Source organism: Cetorhinus maximus, chromosome 18, assembly GCF_964194155.1.
Source record: "Cetorhinus maximus chromosome 18, sCetMax3.hap1.1, whole genome shotgun sequence".
Lineage (NCBI taxonomy): Eukaryota > Metazoa > Chordata > Chondrichthyes > Lamniformes > Cetorhinidae > Cetorhinus > Cetorhinus maximus.
Window position 1 is genome coordinate 98,460,069 of NC_135896.1, and position 5,512 is coordinate 98,465,580.

The 5,512-nt window shown below is 44.8% G+C and overlaps 1 non-coding gene across 1 annotated transcript; it reads left to right on the top strand.

The window, feature by feature from the left end:
• Positions 1 to 4,052: 4,052 nt before the first annotated feature.
• On the top strand, positions 4,053 to 4,159 carry LOC144693583 (U6 spliceosomal RNA). Its single transcript, XR_013579566.1, has one exon. It is a non-coding gene; the product is annotated as a U6 spliceosomal RNA (small nuclear RNA).
• Positions 4,160 to 5,512: the final 1,353 nt, after the last annotated feature.

Below are 5,512 nucleotides of genomic sequence, written 5' to 3' on the forward strand. Positions count from 1 at the left end.
GTAAAGAAAAATAATAATCTTTTAAAGATCAGTTTGGACTCAGTATTTCATTAAAATGGTAATGAGATCGTTTAATTGTTTACAGCAGCCTAACTAATTTTGAAATATTTTACTTTTCTGTGATTATAATAGTCCTCATCTCACTGATATTATGAATGAATTAATATTTTGCATTAACTTGAACTGCACTAACTGTGGAACATAAAATGTATTCCCCTTGAAGAGAAAACCTTGGAGCGGAATATTACCGACACGCCCAAGCGACCTACACATTTTTCAGGAGACTGCATCCACGGGCGGGATGAGGTTTCTTGAAGGTTTTATGAAATAAATACATTTTCCATACTTCACAAACATACCCTGACACTGTCACATGAGGGGACATGTTTAAATATATTTTTACTTTATTTATTGAAAAATTTTACAATCCATTCAATCTCCCTGAGGCAGCTCCGTGCCTCAGGGAGATTGCTGCGCTCTTTCATGCACATGCGCAAAAGAGCTCAGGCCCTGACTCTCCCTCCTCCCACCCCCCCCCCCACCCGCACAGTTAGCGCTGAGCGCTACTGGGGGCGCGTTACACTGGGCAGGCCTTAATTGGCCCACCTTCGTAAAATGACGGCAGCCAGCTGATGGCGGGCGGCAATCGGTTCCACACCCACTCCCGCCCACCATAGGAAAACTTCTCCCCTTGGTAACTCACTTGTGATTTTTGCCATTTGTGAATTATCAGGTCTTCTTCAGGAACTGAAGTAGTTCTTCATTCCTGCTCTCCACTGATTATCCCACTAAATGTCACAGGCTTTGAAAGTTTGTGGCTTAATTTCCCATCCTCAAACACATGCACACTGTCAGCATTGACAAATGCCACGTTTACATACTTACAAACATACAAGCAGATGAGTTAGGAGCAGGAGTAGGCCATTCGGCCCCTCGAGCCCGCTCCTCCAGTCAATAAGATTATAGCCGATTTTATTGTGGCCTCAACTCCACATTCCGCCTACCCCCTTTGATACCCATGCAAGTACCCCTTTCCCCACAACATGTCTCCCAAATGAAAAATGCATGAAAGCTAAACACGTGTAAATTTAATGAAGGTGTATAAGTCCATTCTCAACAACAGCTTGCATTTATTTTGCATTTTTAACATGGTACAATGTCCCAAATTCTTCCCAGGAGGGCTATCAAACTGAATTTGCCACCAAGCCACATTAGGAGATGATAAGAGTTGGGTGCTGGCAGTTTGTACCGTATGTGAAACCTGAATCGAATGGCTAGATTTTCCCGCAGGCTTTGGGACCAAATGGGGGTTGTGAGCTGCAACCTGTCATCGGTGAGACCAGTGGCACAATCCTCCAGGAGGCGGCTCCCTTAATCGGCCATCTCCACATTCGCCATCCTTTTTGCTGGGCTCCCAGTGCAGCAGACCCAATCAGGGGGACCAATCAGCATGGAGGCAGCCTTGGAGGTGAAAATGTAAAGGCAACAATTCGGAGAGGCAAAGCTGGCCGGTCCCTTGGAGCAGAGGGGAAGCCCTTCCAATGGGAACATGTGAGCTAAGGGTGCAGCCTTTCCTGCTGGTGACATTGTACCACTGTTAGCAATTAGAACATAAAGACATACTGAGGGCAAACTAATCATTGCATGGCAAGGGTGGGGAAGGAGGAGGGGGGTGGGGTGGTGGGGGCATCAGAACTGGGGGCAAGAATTTCTTCTTTCTTTCTTTCTCAGGATGTGTGAGTTCCTGGAAGGGCAGGTGTATATTGCCCATCCTTAGTTGCCCCTGAGAAGGCGTTGATGGGTCACCTTCTGGAACCAATTCCAAAAGACTTGATACAACTGCGTTCTTGCCAGGCCACTTCAGAGGACAGTTAATAGTTATCCACGTTGCTGTGGGACTGGAGTCACATCTAGGCCATACTGAGTAAGGACAGCAGATTTCTTTCCCTGAAATACAATAATTAAGTTTTCTGATATATTTGACAGCTTCTTGGTTGCTTTTACCTTTACCAGCATTTTATTTCCATACTCTAGTATCCATGATGTGTTGAAAATTTAATTCATTTGGTCTAAGGGAAGAATATCATCGTCTTTCAACAAACTAGTAATATGTTTTTTACATTAATTCATGAATGCCTCTCTGATTCTAATTATGATTTAAAAGCCAGCTGGAGAATAGATGAAGGATTTATAAAAGACAATTAACAGTATCAATTTGATCCAGGATTAATGGAAAAACAGCAACATAAACAGTCTATAATAAAGCAAGGTACTAAATGAAACAATTTAACTACAATTAGCTTATTCATCTCCGACAAATACCTCATGTCAGGCAGCTTCCGAAGTATCGTTCCTGAACAGTAAGTTTATTTTATGTTCCACTCTGCATAATTTAATTTTAAATAATGTGGAATTATGAATTAAGACATTTAATAGTGCAGAAATTTCATACAGTGGGAATGTAACTAAAATAATCCACATTTATTCAAGGTGCCCAGGGGAATTTTAAAAATTTTCCACTAGGTCAGAGTTTTACTGATCTCTCCACAGATGACAGAGATTCTTGGCTGAGTTTTAGATATGCATTAAGCTTTTGTAATCCTGCTTCAGGCAGTAGCAGTAAAGTTAAACAATCACTGATTGACTTTTATTAGCTCTGATTTTTCAGCCTGATAGACTCAGGCATGCAGCTTGACGGACAGGTTTTTGTCAAACATCCAAGTTAAGGCCTTTGTAGATGGCAAACACGGAAGAAGGTTGGAGTGATCCTGTTTGGAGTTTGCTTGTGTGTTTTGATAATATTTGTTGTCTTTGTAATGGCAAACCTGCTAACTTGAAAGCTTATGATGGGGGTCGGGTGGGGGTAGGGAGGGGAGAAATGGATATTTATACAACTATTTTACACTGTGGAAATGTATTTTCAGCCATTTTTTTTTCAATCGCCGATAGAAATAATTAGGTGCACAAAGTTGCAAATAAAACACTTTGTGAAATTTCCAACCTTCACAAACATTCACGAAACATATTTCACTCTATCCTTTGCAACTTTGTTCTGATTTTGCTTATGCCAGTTTACATGAGGTCTTCTGTGTGACGGCAGGAAGTAGTTACTGATGGGCTGGACTGGGAAGCACTTTACCCTTGTGGAATTCCACTGCTTTTAGTTACCATGTTAATGTGTCTAGAAAGTGAAGTCGGCATAAATTACTTTCTGTAATAGTCATTCTTGAATATCAACTCTTTACTCTTTAAAACCGTCATTCTACTAAGCAGTTTAACACACCCCCTGTTACCAGGAGTTTCTAAATGTTGCATCCATCTTTCTTTGCATGTACATTCTTACTCATTTTTAAAGTCCCCTTCTTGCATTGCTGTTGTGTTTCTTTTATCCCTTTTTCTTTTCTTCACTCACTTGTCCAATCCGCATTCTCTCTCTCCCCTCCACCCCTCCACACCGCCTCTTTAAATAGACTTCATTCACTACGTTCCATTTGGTTAGAAAGGTTGGTACCGGCAACGCATTGCACTGAAGCATCAACATTTTCTATGAAATGGCTCCTTATCCATGATTTTGACATCACTGAATCCCCGACCTTATTGCTGTGCTGTCACTGAGCAATGCCAAATGAAGCACAGTTTACCATTCAAAGAGGGAATGAACATCAGGATGGGAGTTGTCTTCAGAACGCACGTGCATCTCCTGATACCCAGTTCGGGCTAATACTCATGGAGGTTTGAGAGCAACTTGCTCCTCTGGCCTCTTGATTGTCATTGATATGTCGGCCAGGAGACCATGAATATGGTAGCAAAGGCAATCATTTCTGACAAAAGCAGGAGAGGGTTTTTACATCTTTCCACAAAGCGACAATTGTACCTTGAGTAATTTAAAGACTAACAGGTTTGTGGTAAGATATCGATGGAGTTGGACATTGGTGCTCAGTGGTGAGGGATTGAGTTAGATGTGGTAGGTCCAATAACAAGGCTGGGGATTTGTTAGAAACTAGTTAATGGTATTCATGCTTTCAATGCTGGTGATTTTGGTGATTTCTTTAATGCTCCCTTTGGCAGCACATATACTAAAATTGGAATGATACAGAGAAGATTAGCATGGCCCCTGCGCAAGGGTGACACGCAAAACCGTGAAGCGCTTCATATTTTTGGGAGCCAAGGTAAATCATGGGAAGAGCGAGGCCATGTTCTTTGGGAACTGGGCTGACCAATCCTTTGTCCCCTTCATCGTCAGGGCTGACGGCCTGAAGGTGCTGGGGATATGGTTCGGAGGGACCGGGGCGTGCTTTAGAAACTGGAAGGAGCGAGTGTCTATGATGCAAAGGAAGCTGGGCATGTGGGAGCGACGCTCCCTCTTCATTGCGGGTAAGAACCTAGTCATCAGGTGTGAGGCACTCTCGCTGTTGCTGTACGTGGCGCAGGTCTGGCCCATTCCAGACTCCTGCGTGGTGGCGATCACTCGAGCCATCTTTCACTTTATCTGGAGGTCGAAAATGGATCATGTCCGCAGGGATGCGATGTACAAGCCTCTAGATAAGGGGGGAAAAAACGTGCCCAACATCGCCCTCATACTGATGGCCACCTTTGTCTGTGGCTGCATCAAGCTGTGCGTAGACCCTCGGTACGCAAACACCAAGTGTCACTACGTGCTGAGGTTCTACCTGAGCCTGGTGTTGCGAAGGATGGGTCTGGCCACGCTGCCGCGGAACGCTCCAAGTAGTTGGACCACCTGTCACTCATGGAAAAATTTATGCAGAGAAACACCTTTGACCACAAGTCCATCAGGCAGTGGTCGGCACGTAACGTCTTAAAGGCCCTGAGGGAAAAGGAGATGGTGGATCCTGTGGGATGGTTCCCCGAGCAGACTGTCAAAGTCATTTGGCAGAATGCCTCATTGCCAGAACTTTCCAACAAGCACCAAGACATAGCTTGGCTGGTGGTGAGAAAGGCCCTCCCCGTCAGATCCTTCCTACACGCCAGGAGTCTCACCCCCTCTGCACGTTGCCCTCGAGGTGGCTGTGGTGGGGAAGAGACCGTTGTTCACCTCCTTGTGGATTGTGCCTTTGCAAAGAAGGTCTGGAGAGAGATGCAGTGGTTTCTGTCGAGGTTCATCCCGAGCAGTTCTGTGACACAGGACTCTGTGCTCTATGGGCCGTTCCCAGGGACACACACCAAGACAAACATCAACTGCAGCTGGAGGATCATCAACTCGGTGAAAGATGCTCTTTGGTCTGCCCGAAACTTGTTGGTCTTCCAGCGCAAAGAGTTGTCCCCGACCGAGTGTTGCAGACTGGCACATTCCAAAGTCCAGGACTACGTGCTGAGGGACGCACTAAAGTTTGGGGCAGCTGCTGCAAAGGCGCAATGGGAAAAGGTCGCTGTCTAAGACCTTTCTGCCACAGGGCACCGAGGGGCTGGGAACTGTATAGACCCCTCGGGCTGTACAGCTCAAAATGAATGTCTGCATTGAATACTAATTGTATTATAATTGTATTGAAGCCCT